The following is a 15,999-nucleotide window of genomic DNA, read 5'->3' as shown; positions in this document are numbered from 1 at the left end:
GTATCACTAGAATGATGAGTAATAACACATAACCACATCCTCAAGACTCACCCATATCAGCATTTCCTAATGTGATTTAACTGCAATGCAGATTGCTTTAGGACTTATAAAATGTTGATGAAACACCAACCTAGAAGATAATATGCACACTTGATTAAGAGAGAGCAAAAAATAAATGCTTCAGGAAAATATCAAAACTGAATTCAGAGCTTGAGAAGAAATAAACATTGAATATAATCACAAATAAATTAAGTAGAAAAATGTTCTTATATTTTAGAGGTACATAATGAAGTATTTAGGGATGAATGTGATAATGTCTATAACTTTTACAGTACTTCCACAGAAATATATACCTTCATGAAGCACATAAACCAAACTGTGAACATTTTTTAATTCTTTCAAGCCCAAAGGGCAATGCACAAGGCAGCTAGTTGGAACAAAGCTACAGAGCCCAGAGTATAGCGGTACATATAAAATTGTCTGAAAAATGTCATTTCAAGCCATAGAGAACAAGTGTAGATTAAATTATTAAGGGCTGAATTCTGTCCTTCAAAAAATATAAATTTGATTCCTAACCCCCAGTACGTCGGGGTGTGACCATACTTGGAAATAGGGCCTTTAAAGGGGTACGTGAGGTAAAATGAGGCCATAAATGGGCCCTATCCAATATGACTCTGTCCTTCAAAGAAGAGGAGGTTAAGACACAGACACTCGAAGTATGGACCTGCATGCTCACAGAGAAGAGACCATGTGAGGACACAGGAAGAAGACAACCATCTGCCAGGCATGGAGAAAGATCTCAGAAGAAACCAAACTTGCTGACACCTTGGTCTTGGACTTCCAGCCTTCAGAACGGTGAGACAATCAATTTCTGTTATTTAAGCCACCCAGTCTTTGGTATTTTGTTACAGCAGCCTTAGCATACTAATACAGACATCCTCCCAAATATATTCAGTCAGAAAGCTGTAGACAGACGTCCTTGAGATAGCATCAAATCTATCCATCATCCTTTAAGCAAGGCTACCTCTCAGTCTTCCAACTGAAGGATAAAAAAGAATACCTGAGAAGAATACCGGGTGTCCATGGAAGATGGCTGGATTGCCACAGATGGTACAATAAGAACAGAATTCTGAAATCTTGACTCAAAATTCTCCACAGCACAAAACCCATCTATTCCAAAACTGTAGTCTTAAAGCCTTGGTTGACAATTAATGATGAAAAAAATTGTAAGTCTTTCCTACAGAACACACTCTGCATTAGACATTATTTAAACTTACATTACTTAAAATTACATTAAGAGCTGAAAGTGTCAATTATTGCTTTTCTAAAATTTTTTAAATTTTTTTTATTTTTTGAGACAGAGTCTTGCTTTTTCAGCCAGGCTTGAGTGAAGTGGTACAATCATGGCTCACTGCAGCCTCAAACATCTAAGCTTAAGCAAACCTTCCTCCTCAGCCTCCCCAGTAGCTGGAACCACATGTGCATGCCACCACACCCAGCTAATTTTTTAAATTTTTTATAGAGACAGGGTCTCTCTATGTTTTCCAGGCTAGTCTCCAACTACTGGGCTCCCAAAGTTCTGGGATTACAGGCATGAGCCACCATGCCTGGCAATTAATTACTTTTTAAACTCAAAATTCAGCTAAGGTAATGGAAAATCTTCAAATTTTAAAAATATTGGCCGGGCGCGGTGGCTCACGCCTGTAATCCCAGCACTTTGGGAGGCTGAGACAGGTGGATCACGAGGTCAAGAGATCGAGACCATCCTGGTCAAAATGGTGAAACCCCGTCTCTACTAAAAATACAAAAAATTAGCTGGGCATGGTGGCGCGTGCCTGTAATCCCAGCTACTCAGGAGGCTGAGGCAGGAGAATTGCCTGAACCCAGGAGGCGGAGGTTGCGGTGAGCCGAGATTGCGCCATTGCACTCCAGCCTGGGTAACAAGAGCGAAACTCCGTCTCAAAAAAAAATAAAAATAAAAATATAAATTAGAAATTAGGAAAAAAAACGCTGCTTCAAACTTTACGTCACAACTTTATTGCTTTCTTTTTCACCTCCATATAAAAATATAATTAGAATTGCTTCCTAAGACAATTTCTTTTCCAGAAGTTACCAAGAAGTCTTAAAAAAGCCTAATATAGCACATGCTAATAATAGATGGTGTTGATTTTTCTTCCACAAATAGAAAAACTAAAAATAGAATTACCATATGACCTAGCAATCCCTACTTCTGGGTATTTACCCAAAGATTTGAAATCAGTTTGTCAAAGAGATGTCTGCATTCCCATGTTCATTGCAGCACTATTCACAATAGCCAAATAATGGAACCAATCAAAGGGTCCATCAACACATAAATGAAAAAAGAAGATGTGGTATATAAACACGAAGAAGTATTATTCAACTTTTACAAATAAAATAGCCAGGCATGGTGGCTCACACCTGTAATCCTAGCACTTTGGGAGGCTGAGACAGGCAGATCACTTGAGGTCAGGAGTTCCAGACCAGCCTGGCCAACGTGATGAAACCCCATCTCTACTAAAAGTTACAAAAATTTGTCAAGCATGGTGATGGGCACCTGTAATCCCAGTTACTCGGAGGCTGAGGCACAAGAATCACTTGAACCTGGGAGGCAGAGGTTGCAGTGAGCCGAGATCAGGCCACTGCACTCCAGCCTGGACAACAGAGCAAGACTCTGTCTCAAAAAAAAAAAAAAAAAAAAAAAGAAAGAAAGAAAGAAAGAAAGAAATTAATTTTATCATTTGCAACAACATGGATGGAATGAGAACATTATGCTAAGTGAAATAAGCCAGGCACAGAAAAAAGAGTACCTAACATATGTGGAGTCTAAAACAATCGAAGCAGAGAGTAGAATGGTGATAACAGAGGCTAGGGGATGGGGAAATGGAATGACGATAGTCAATTTGTACAAAATCTTAGTTAAATAGGAGGAATATGGAGATTTTTTGAGTTCTTTTGAACAGCATGGTGAATGAATATAGTTAATAATAGAGTATTGTATATTTCAAAATTGCTAACAGACTACATTTCAAATGTTCTCACCATAAAAAAGTTAAGTATTTGAGGTGACAGATATGCTAACTAGCTTGATTTTATTCTTTCACATTGCATTCATAAATGATAATATCACTTTGTGTCCCACAAATTTATACAACTATAATTGTCCATTTATTATGCAATAAAATAAACAAATTTAGCAAAGAGAGTTATTCTCACTGCTAAACAGTGTTTATGCATGTCTTTTGCACTGTTTTTAATTACTAAGTTGTTTTGAATGTGTGTCAAGAAGTAGAATTTGCCTAAAGGCAAGGCTTGATACCTTAGAACAATACCCTTCATCCCCCTCCATGGACTGTCCTCACTCTTCGTGACCTTTGCCCTCTCCTGGCCACCCATTCATTCCTGAGACTCTACTCTTTATTAGTGTCCCAGACGCTGCTCTTCCCTTACTCTCTCCCTGACATTTCCGTCTTTTTTTATAAGCTTCCAGTCATTGCTTATCCTAACTGTATGCCTTGTACGAGATTTGTCCTGGTCTCTTTGACCTTTTCTTGTTCAGATTTAATTTATCCAACTCATGGCTGCAGTTACTAATTACTACACTCTCATATTTCAAACCTGAAGTCCTCACCTGGACCAGGGTCTACAGCACCATATGCTACCTTCACTCTAATGTTTTCAAACTGCTTCAAAATTGAACTTTTCTCCTTCCCACATAAACCCCTTTTGCACTCCTTCCAAATCTGGCTTCCTTTCAAACTTCCTTTGCTGTCAATTTTTCTTACACAGCCTATTTTTACATATTCTCTATGGCTCCTTTTGTGCTATCACAGCAGAGTACAGTGTTTTTGACAAAGACTGGATGATATACAGACAAAAATACTTACTAGACAGTCCTTTACAGAAAATATTTTCTCACCCCCTATCTAGCAGACAACTCTACGCTAACATTTAGTAATTGGTTTTCAAGCAGTTTACACCTCTTTCCCCCATTAGAATCTATGTTTCTTTAGAATAGGGTCAAGGCTTACTCTTATTTTTTATATTTGTATACCTTCCACAGCACTTGGTACACAGTATTTACTCAAGGAATTTTGAACTATTTTGAACTTAGTGTAGGAAATTTTAGAGTCATCTTTTGACTCTTCTTGCTATACCCCCTAGATTCGATCTGCCCCCCCAAAAAAAATTAATTGTTGCATTAGATCTCCTGCAAAAACAGCTGCAATAATTCCCTCTCTCTTTCTGTGTCCTTGGTTAGTGCCCTACAATACTGTCCTTGGACTTGAGCATGTTGCTTGCTTTGGCCAATGGAATAATGGCAAATATGATGCAAGCAGACATTAGAAGGGTACATGAACATTGGAGCTTGCCCTCTCTTGCTGCCTGTGGAACTCTGATGTTACCAGGTGAATGAGCCAAGCTGGCCCACTGGATGATGAAAGATACATGGCCCAGTTAATCCCCTACTCTAGCCAAGAGCCAGAGAGATGAGTGAAGCTATCAAATGCTAGCTGATTGCAGACACATATGGAAACCCCATTGTAGGAATGAGCCCAGCCAAGGCCAGCAAAAAACCACCAGCTGAGCCTAGCCCAAATCATTCACCTGTAAAACCATGAGCTAATAAACCATTGTTGTTTTAAGCCAATATTTTTTGGGAGTGGGGTTTGTTATATAGCATAAACTAGCTGCTACATTGATCTTCTTCATTTTAAATGTCTTTAGGATTTGCACCTTAAACTTTACCCCAAACAACCAAAGCAGTATGCATCATCACATTATCCTTCACCCTCATGCTCCATACTAGAATAACTCACCAACTTGTCTTTTTACCTCTAATTTCTGTTTAGGTATATAAGATACTTCTGCCAAATTAATCTTCCTAAAACTTTTCTTTCACCACATCCTCGTCAATGATAAGCAATGGCATTTTATTTTCTAAATATAAAGTCAATTTTATGTCCTAAATACCTATTTTTATATTCAAAACGTTTACTTTGATCTTAAAACCATTATAAGAGAACTGCCATGAGAAATAAGCCATAAAACTACAAATCATGAAAATGCTTTTAGTTAATTTAGTCTTACAATTTCCTGTTACATTTGAGGAAACTGAGATTCAAAACGTCAAAGGAGCTTGCCAGAGATTACACAGCTACTTAACAATAGGAATGAACCAGAATTTGAATTCCCTAATTTTCATTCTAGCTCTCTTTTAATTGTGATATGCTATAAAAACTTATTTAAAAAAAAAACTTTTTCTTATTGAATGGACTTTTACATTAGAAGACCAAATTCGCCATTACTTTAAAAGTTAAAGTCACAGACAGTGTTTATTTGGAATAGGGGCTTCTCATCATGATGGCTTCTTTTCCTTTACCCACAAAGTTTTGTTCTCATTCTCACCTCCGAATCCCGTCAGCTGTCACCTCATATTTAAAGCTTACCATTTTCTAAGGTGAATCCATCATTCCTTCTTGGAAGGTAGCAACTGCCACTCATAACTATCAATCCTAGAGAGTAACCTACACATAATATACGAACTTACCTCTGCATATTCTTTCACAGTAAAGTTGTTCATTACAGCCCTGCTTATAAAAGGAAAAAACTGTAAAGAACCTAAACATCAATGAGCAGGGGACAGATTAGGCAAATTATGGCACATCTATAATGCAAAGTACTGTTTAATAGAATTATGTATCTGTGAAATTAAAAAATTGCTAAGATATATAGTTATATAGAAAAGCAAATCACATACTGTATTACATAAGATATAATATTATCCCATTTACATAAAATAAGCAAACAAAAAAGTAAAAAAGCATATGTATATGGGTGTGTAGGTATAAAGATGTGTGTATGTATGTTTATAAATTAGTAGAAGAAGGGCTGGAAGATTAAGCACTAAACGGTTAAAAGTGACAACCTGAAGGGAGGGGAGTGAAATCGAAGAATGTGATAAGAAAGCCCTTATATGTTTTACTTTATATAGTTCTGTATTTGTTAGGCTTTTTAAGAGACAATATATTTATATACTTCTGTATTGTTTGAAGTGACAATATATACATGCACTATCTGTATAATTTTTTTGGTGAGACAAGAATTCACTACCACTACCACCACCACCATCACCCAAGAGGAAGCACAAAGAATATTATAAACAACTTTTTTATTTTTCTTAGTGATGGTCTTCTAACTGCAAGCTAGCCTTCTAATATTTGGTCTTCTCTATTAGGGATTGTCAAACTACAGTACATGGATCAAACTCAGCCAGTCACCTGTTTTTTCATAAATAAAGTGTTTTGAAACGTAGCCATGGTCATTCATTTACATATTGCCTATTGATGCTTTTGAGTTACAAAGGAAAAGTTAGGTCACTGAAACAGAGACATATGATATTAAGTCAAAAATACCTAATACCCAGTTCTTTACAAAAAAAGTGTGCCAATCTCACTCTAGAACAATGACAAGGACAAATGTAATAGGCTCTATAGGGCTCAGACTCATGAATGACCCCACTCTGGTCATGCTCTAATCAATTTAACTGCCACAGACACTATCAATAACAGCAAACTACACATCAAAGAGTTAGATTTGTTTTTTTGCCTGAAGACTTTTCTTTCCCTTCACTTATATTTATTTTTTTGTGTCAACATAATCTTCTTAATGTACAGTGTTTTCGTTGGATTCCATTTTCTCTATGTCTAGACAAAACTTCTCTTATCTTTTCTATTAATTGAAATGGAGCAATTAATTTTATAATAAAGCCTTTCTGCCAGCCACAGATACTACTTGATGTTTTACTTCCAAAGAAAAAGAATGTAGACTGTCTGTAGATTTTGAAGTTGCTTGCTGCTCAAAGATTTACTGCTATCACAACAGGAAGATTTTGAAGCTTCGAAAGAGCATTGAATTACTATATACTGCTACAAAATGAACGAAAATGAGATTTCCACCCTTTGGTTTAACATGGACTAAAGCAGATGGAATGAACAGATGAAGTTTCCTGAGAGCATAGTAAAAGATGGCAAAGAGGCAGCAGTAAGTGGCATGGGAAAAGAGACTAATGGCAAATGCAGTGTAGGAGTCAATTAAATATGACACGATGGGAAATTTACCGCAACTGGAGGCAAAACAATAACTTTCTATGATGCTTTGTTAATAGATTGAGTACTTGCCAGGAATTAGGAAACTTAATTACTAAGCAACCATTGCCACCACTGGGAAACTTAATCTACTTACACTCTGTCCCTGTCCATAAAATGAAAGAGTTGGTATAGATGATTGCTAAGGTTCATTTCAGCCCAAAAATAGCATTTCCACCTGTCTTCTACTTATTAAATGTCTTAGTCTATTTGGCTGCTATAACAAAATACGTAAGACTAGGTAATTTGTAAAGAACTGAAATTTATTTCTGACAGCTCTGGAGACTGAGAAATCCAAGACCAAGGGACCAGCAGGTTCCATGTCACGGGAGGGCTTGCTCTCTGTGTCCAAGATGACGCCTTGTTGCTGCATCTTGCTGGAGGAGATGAACGGTCTGTCCTCACGTGGCAGAAGGGATGGAGGAGCTAAAAGGGGTTGTGGCTAGTTCACTCCGACCTCTTTTATAAGAATATTAATCTATTTATTAAAGTAGAGCCCTCATGACCAAATCACTTCCTAAAATACCTCACCTTTTAATACCACCATAATGGGGATTAAGTTTCAACACGAATTTTGGAGGGGACACATTCAAACCATAGCACTAAGTTTATAACCTTGGGCAAGTCACTTAGCCTTTTTAGGCTTCAGTTTTCTTTTTTGTAAACTGGGAGGCAAAATCGTAATTTGTAATGCTGTCGTATTAATTACGTAGATAACACATACAAAGCACTCAATACCACGTTTGCACACGATAAATGTAAAAACAGTGTTTTTTATTATTATTATTTTAAAGGGATCATCCTACTGCCATTGTTATGTTTTGGCAACTATCCAGATTAGGAAAACACCCACTAACTAAAGATAATACTGTCTGTAGATGAAATATGGCCATAGGGAATATTCTCACTAAAAGTTCAAATGAAAATTCAATAAACACATATGCATATAAGCAATCAGAACCATTGAAATAAATTTGTGAATAGATGCAAAATTGGTGTCTCAGTCAGTTGCCATAACAAAATATCTTATACCCAGCAAATTAAACAACAGAAGTATATTTTCTCACAATTCTGGAGTCTGGAAGCCCAAGATCAGGGTGTCAGCAAGGTCTGGTTCTGTTCAGGGCTCTCTTCCTGATTTGCAGAAAGCTACCTTCTCACTGGATCCTCACATAGCAGAGAAAAAGAAAGCAAGCTTTCTGGTGTCTCTTCTCATGAGGGCACTAATTCCATCATGATGGCCCCACTGTCACGACCTCATCTAACGCAAATTACCTTCAAAAGGCCCTATTTCCAAACAGCATCACAGTGGCAGTTAGGTCTTCAACATATAAATTTGGAAGGATACAAACATAACATTCTGCCTCTGGCCCCTCACAGTTCAAGTCCTTCTCACCTGCAAAATGCATTCATTCTACACCAACAGCCCCAAAGTTTTAACTCATTTCAGCATCAACTCTAAAGTGGAAGGTCCAAAGTCATTTAAAAATTATCCAAATCACATACGGGTGAGAATCAAGGTACAATCATGCTGAAGCAAAATTTCTGTTTCACTGTGTGCCTAGGAAACCACACAATTATATACTTCCAAATATAATGGTGGACAGGCAGAGGATAGATATGCTCATTCCAAAAGGGAGAAATCAGAAGATAGAAAGCAGTGATAGCTCCCAAGCAAGTTCAAGACCTAGCAGGGAAAATCCCATTAGATCTTAAGACTGGAGAATAATCCTCTTTGGTTCCATACTCTGCCTTTCAGCCATGTTGCGGTGAAAGTGTCACCCTGTGGATCTGTGGAGCAACTCTGTCCCTGAGGCACTGGGAGATGCCATCCTGGCCTGCTGGAAACCAAGAGGCAATCCCACTCTTTGAAAGTGATGTGGAAACAGCCTTGCTCCCAGGGTCAATGGGTGGAGTGGCAGCCATGATAACCCCTGAATCACCTTGGGGCCATTTTTCCCTTTTCTTAAAGAATAACCCATGCACATTTGCAGCTGCATAGTTCTGTGGTCCTCCTTGTGTCTCCCTTTGGAATGGGAATGTCTGTCTTATGCCTGTCCACCACTGTATTTCATTGTACTTTTCACTTTTTTTAAACTCGTGTCACTTTCATTTGTCCCTTGATAGTTAAAAGTAAGTTATATCTCCCCCAAAAGAATCTCTAAAATATAAGACCATTTTTCTGTATATCCAAAATAATACTTTCACATTTAATACAATTAATATAGCCTCTAGTACCTAGTCTAAATCCAAATACTCTCAGCTGACCCCCCCACCAAAAAATAAAAGAGCTTTATAGTTGGTTTAGCCAAACCAGGATGCAATCCAGAACACCACAACTGGATGTTGTGTTCCTTTAAATCTCTTTCAATCTAGAAAAAGATAAATATCCTTTCATTGCTTGACTTGTTGAAGAGACAGTCTAATTGCCCTGCAACGTTATAACTTCTGGATTTGTTTATTTGCATTCCCGTGGTATTTGTTTAGCTTGTTCATCTATTCCCTACCTTTGCTGTAAACTGGAATTTACAGCTAACAGCCTGATTATATTCATCTGAAACATTTTTAAATGGATGCAATATTTGATCAGTGTACACTTAATATCTGGTTACCCTATCATTAGGAATGCTAAGATTGATTGATTTTTCGGCTCTCCAATGGGGCCACCAGCAATTTAAAAAAACTTTGGGCTACATGATATATTAAATATATTTTAATGGGATAACCTGGATTAAATCACCATGTGCAACATTGTTGCAATGAATAAACACTTTAAAATCTCCAGCAGCTCATCTACAGATTAATTCTGGAGTACAGTCATGTGTCTTAATGATGGGGAAATGTTCTGAGAATTGTGGTTTCATTGTTGTGTGAACATAAAACGAGTATACGTACACAAGCCTAGATGATAGAGCCTGCTACACATCTAAGCTGTGTGGTATAGCCTATTACTCATAGGCTACAGACCTGTACAGCAAGTTACTGTGTTAAATACTGTAAGCAGTTGTAACACAATGGTATTTGTGTATCCAAACATATGTAAACATAGAAAAGGTATGATTTTAAAAAATTATAATCTTTTTTTCTTCTTTTTATAAAAGCATATTTCTCAAATCTCTTGTAACTTAGGTATTATAATCCTATGGAACCACGTGTGCTCTGCCATTGACCAAAATGTTATGTGGCACGTGACTGTGCTTACTTTGAAAACAAATTGCCTGTCATCAGTTTTAATTAAAAATGGATCTTCAACTAACAGGGTTTGTCTTTGCATCTCCAGGCAAGTGATGTTTGCTGCCAATAGTCTTGGCCACAGCACTAACCAGTGTGAAGACTGCAGTGATAGTTTCAGGTCTCTGACATACATTTCTCTGCCTTTCCCCTCACAACCAGCTTCTTTCTAGCCTTTTTTTTTTTTTTTTTTTTTTTTTGAGATAGGCTGTCACCAGGCTGAAGCGCAGCGGCTTGATCTCGGCTCACAACCTCCGCCGCCCCGGTTCAAGCAATTCTCCTGCCTCAGCTTCCCGAGTGGCTGGGACTACAGGCATGTGCCACCACACTAATTTTTGTATTTTTAGCAGAGATGGGGTTTCACCATGTTGGCCAGGGTGGTCTCGATCTCTTGACCTCATGATCCGCCCACCTTGGCCTCACAAAGTGTTGGTATTACAGGCATGAGCCACCGTGCCCAGCCGCTTTCTAGCCTTTCTTTATCTCTGTGGTTCTTCTCTGAAACCTTCATGTTTTATTTCTCCCAGAGAGTTTAACCATGAACACAGCAACTCTAGCAAATACTGTGAGACTCAAAACCACTATTCCCTTTCAAGTTTGAGGATCTTGGGAGTTAGCAACTGTAAAATGGATTTGCAAATTTGAATCAAGAAACTTAAATTCAGAGGAACATTTGCCCCAAAGACACATGAAAATGGTTTTTAAGTGCTATATTGAGTACTTCTTAATCTTCAGCAATTATTGTTCATGAAATCAATATGATACTAACATGATGCCAAGAGAATGTCATTACAGTAATCCTCCATTTAGTGAGCTGCTTGAACCAGAAGTCAAGTGTGATCAGGATAGTTTCCCCAAAACCCAGAAGACCTGCAAATCTGCAACCAACCCACTTTCCAGGGGAAAGAAATAACCTTGGAAGTCAAGTTGAAAAATAGTCAAATACACTAATTATATGTTCTTTGGAAGTACACAGCATGGAATACAGAGTTAGGGCAAGTATATAAAGTATTATCTATGGGGAGAGGAGTAACTGGAGGTAAAGTTAACTTGACTAAAAACTGGTTCGAGTCCACTGAAGTCATTTTCCCCAAGTAAAGCTGAGAAAATGAGGATATAAATCTCCAACAGCCAAATGACATTTATGTTGTTCTCATCTAGAATGAGGCAATCCTATTCTTTTACAAAGGCAGGTTTATGCTGATAATTCACTTGTTTAAAGATCCTAAAAGAGGTAGTAAACTCATGAATTTAGAGGGCAGATCAACAGGTAATGTATAGAGGCAGATATCATTTTGATGTCAGGAGGACTTTATTTTGATGTCAGGGTAAAAAATACGTAATACAAATTTACCATTTTAACCATTTCAAAGTGTACAGTTAATTGGCGTTAAGTAATTCACATTGTTGTGCAACCATCACCAACATCCATCACTGGAACTTTTTCATCATCCTAAAGTACATCTCTGAAACATATGAAACAGTAAGTCCCCATTCTCCCCTCGCCACCTCCAAGCCCCTGGTAATCACTATTCTACCTTCTGTATCTATGAATTTAACTATTCTGATACCTCATCTAAGTGGGATCATAAAATATCTCTTTTCTTTTGTATCTGGCTCACATATCTTCAATGTTCATCCATGTGGTAGCACGTATGAGAATTTCATTCTTTTTTAAAGCTGAATAATGTTCCGTTGTATGTACATATATTTATATACATATACATACATGTTTATACCACATTGTGTTTATCCATTCTTCCACTGATGGATATTTGGGTTGCTTCCACCTTTTGGCTAGTTTTCACCTTTTGGCTTTTGTGAATAATGCTGCTATGAACATGGGTGTACAAATATCTGTTTGAGTCTCTGTTTTCAATTATTTAGGTAAATACTCAAAGGTGGAATTGCTGGATCATATAGTAATCTTATGTTTAATTTTTGGAGGGCCGCCATGCTGCTTTCCACAGCTGCTACACTATTTTTTACATTCCCACTGGCAATGCACAAGGATTCCAATTTCTCAACATTCTTGCCAACACTTGCTCTTTGCTGTTTTTGATTTTGTTTTACTATCATAGCCATCCTAATAGGTGTGAAGGGAAAATTTTTAGTAACTAGTCCTACACCACAGTGAGATCAGCTGTCCCAAGAGGTAGGGTCTGATGGGTGTGCTCTAACAAAGACTGGACAGACTGACACATTCAGATATGCAGGGGATGCACTGTCCAAGTGTGTCCGTCCACAGAGCGAGTAACGGCTGAAATCCAGCACACGTTTCACAGGCCAAGATGTGAACTGTGTCTTCTGGGAGGAAGCAATAACATTTCTTTCCCGAAAATATTGTCAGCTTGCCAAGCCACATGCCCAAAGGGTCACCTTTTTTTTAACATAAACGATGCCACTTTTAAAAGCTATTAGTTATTCTGGTTGGCTGATTCTCCCTCATAGAGAAGCTATAAGATTAATATACAGGGTAATACCTAGTCTAATCCTACTAGATGACTGTTATGTGCACTGAAGGATTCTTTCAATGGTGGTATTCTATAGATCTCTTTGATGGTTTTACATAATAGTCCCTAAATTCTTTGACACTTTCTTACATTGAGAGTTGGGCTCTATATACCCTGCCTTCAATCTGGGATCTGTGACTGCTTGACTAATAGAATGGAGCAGAAATGACAGAGTGCCAGTTTCTAGGCCCAGCCCTTAAGAAAGTGGCAGCTTCCACTTTCTGTCTCTGGGGACATTCACTCTTGGATCCCTGCCACCATGCTGTGAGGAAGCCCAAACCGCAAGTCTCCACAAGTCTTTGTGGAGAAACACGGAGAAAAACTAACACTCAACACCAAGCAAGTGAACTATCTTGGAAGTGGATCCTCCAGCCCCCGCTACCTGGAGCAAAAACGAGCTGTCCCAGACTAGCTCTGCCCAATCTGCCGACTGATAAGCAGAGTAAATGAGTGTTGTCGTTTTAAGCCACTACGTTTTATAGTGATTTGTTTGGCTGCAACAGATAACCCGAACAGTATGGGATATAAAGTGACCTGTGCTCCAACCTCACATTTCTACAATATGCTGACTCTAACAGTGCACTGAAGGACTACAAGGCAGACCTTCCCTGAGGAGCCCCCAGTTTTCACTCACCTGTCACAGGCAGTGGCCTTTGTCCCTCATCTCCTGTCCCACCACCAATTTAGGACAAAGTCTCTGCCATGATAAAGACGTCGAGACCCACTCTCTATAAGGTCTGCTTCCTCACTCATTGAATTTCTTGAGGTTTCACGGACCCACACACTGGAACCCTCCATAGACTCTCCTGAGGCGCCTTCTTTGCCCTGGGCTGGAGGTCTGGAGCCTTGAGACGCTGGCTACAAGGGACAAGATAGAAACAAACCACCCGATCCAGTAAACTGCTGTCCACTTTAGCTCCTCAACTGTCTTTAAGCGTACGAGGTAGCACGCAAGCCAAGCAAAGGGGGCAGGGAACACGGAGAAGAAACCACCCTTGGGCCGTGGCTCTGTGTCCAGTTGTTCATCACAGAGCAAATCTGCCTGCACTAAGAGGAGGGGCTCCTCCGCAAGGCCTTTCGGAATTCTGAGTCCTGTCTGTTAAACTCTACCCTCTCTCCTCCACATCCCCCATCTCTTCTTTCGGAAAGGAAATAGTTAAAAAGACTCTTGCCCTTCAGGGCCTGGAAGGGGGCAGCAGCTTTGTGCTTTTTAGTGGCTGCGTCCCAGGACAGCTGGAAGGTTAGGACACTCTTGCGGTCCTAGAGTGGGGTGGAAGGTCTGGAGCTTTGGGAGGAGACGGGGAGGAAAGACTGGAGGCGTGTTCCTCCGGAGTTTTCTTTTTCTTGCGAGCCCTCGCGCGCGCGTACAGTCATCCAGCTGGCCTGGCGATTGTGGAGAGTAGGTGGAGAGGCTTCATCCATCCCACCCGGTCGTCCCCGGAGACTGGGGGCTCACTGAGACCTCCCCCGGAGAAGCAGTGCCCAGGAAGTTTTCTGAAGCCGGAGTCGCTGTGCAGCCTGAGCCGCCGCCGCGCCGGAGCCCGGGACACCGGCCACCCTCCGCGCCACCCACCCTCGCCGGCTCTGGCTTCCTTTGGCCCAGGCGCCGCGCCTACCCGACAGCTGTCTGCGGCCGCCGAGCTCCACGGTCAGTGCAAGTCTTTCCTATGGGGGCTGGGGCTGGGACTGGGGCGGGTACGGGGATGGCGGAGACGCTGCCTGGGCCCCTAGGTCGAGAGCAGGAAACGCTCTGGCCCGACTGCCCTGCAGCTTGGGCGACCCGCCGCAGCAGGGACTGGCACCCACCTGCCCAAGGGCGCGCGAGGAGGCGGGCGCCTTCCGTGAGGGGTGAGCACCAGGAGTGTGTAGGGTTTGGGGAACTTCACCTCCCCACGTGTAGAGTTTAGGATTCGGATTTTTAGGAAGAGAAAGCCCAATAATTTTCCCTGGGTGTCCCCTCTTCCCCAGGCATGCAAGAACTTTGAGGAACACCAAGCTCTGTGGCTTGCTCCAGAGCCTGGTTGTGAAGTTGGCTCCACAGCCTTTTCTCACTCGCTTGCTTTTCCTCCCCCACATCTGGGTCTGGGTATGCCAAGGGTAGCCAAGGGCACTCGGCGTGAGGGACTGAGGTGTTTGGGAAAACCCCCAGTGTAGCTAGTTTTGGAAACCAGCCTGTGGAGGTCTGGGCATTTTGTTCTGTGCTCGCCTTTAAAGGACACTTGTTGCTTCTCACGTGCAGAAAACAAGGGCTGCTTCTAGATAATCACCCTCTGTTTACATCATCCTAATGGCTTTCCCCTGATAGAGTTGGGGGCGGGAGGCATACTGAAGTCAGGCATTGTCTCTAAGGAGAGTTGCTCATACCTTAACCGGGGAGCAAAACCACAGAAAACTTGTAAAAAGTTCCTAGTTTACTTGTTTTTTTCCTCCACCTGGAGTTGTCTATGTGTTAGCTAATTGAGAAACACCTTGGCAGTCATTTCATGAAAATTAAATGCTCTAAACTCATGCCATTTTGATAAGGTCTGAATTTCCAAGTTACCAATTACAGGTGAACTTTGACTCTGAGGGTCTCATATGTTAAATGGTTAAAGTGTACGCATAAGGATTAGGTCCTCTTTCTTAATCATAGTTTTTTCACTCCCCAAACTCTCAGACCCCAAATAGGAAGAGTGCTGAATCTATAGGCCATGCCCTTCAGGTCTGAACCTGAGATGCTTCACTAGTGCTATGACTGATGATGACTGATGATTCAAAGCACAGCCTGACTCAGATTCCTGGAAATGAGCTACAGCCCCACCTTGGAAGAACCTGCAGTTGATGGGCTCCTTTCATTTGGTTTTGTACTTTTCAGCCAATGATAATACGGCATCCACATGCCTTTGCCAGGTATCCCTTAGTTTTGCAGCTTAACATGTGTGGAGAGCTGACAGAGAAGTCATCAGAAGTAATTTCTGTGGTGGTGTCATTGTTGGAGGAGGAAGGAAGGGGGTTTTAACAGTAGCTGGCTCATGCCTTTAGAACCTACAGCCTTGGCCAGGCATGGTGGCTCACGCCTGTAATCCCAACACTTTGGGAGGCCCAGGCTG

The 15,999-nt window shown here is 40.5% G+C and overlaps 1 protein-coding gene across 3 annotated transcripts in view; it reads left to right on the top strand.

Moving 5' to 3' along the window:
• The first annotated feature begins 13,654 nt into the window (after nucleotides 1–13,654).
• The window catches only part of EDNRA (endothelin receptor type A), a 62,001-nt gene continuing 59,656 nt past the window's right edge, over nucleotides 13,655–15,999 (top strand). For 2 of the 3 annotated variants that reach the window (XM_032246440.1, XM_032246438.1), the window contains exon 1: nucleotides 13,655–14,558. The gene's annotated coding sequence lies outside the window, so the exon portion shown is untranslated. Of the gene's footprint in view, nucleotides 14,563–15,999 lie in introns of all 3 variants that reach the window. The other variant, XM_032246439.1, reaches the window with a different exon arrangement.

This window comes from Sapajus apella, unplaced genomic scaffold, assembly GCF_009761245.1.
Source record: "Sapajus apella isolate SASKATOON/1434 unplaced genomic scaffold, GSC_monkey_1.0 scaffold61, whole genome shotgun sequence".
Classification (NCBI taxonomy): Eukaryota; Metazoa; Chordata; class Mammalia; order Primates; family Cebidae; genus Sapajus; species Sapajus apella.
This window is presented reverse-complemented; position numbering and strand designations above follow the sequence as displayed.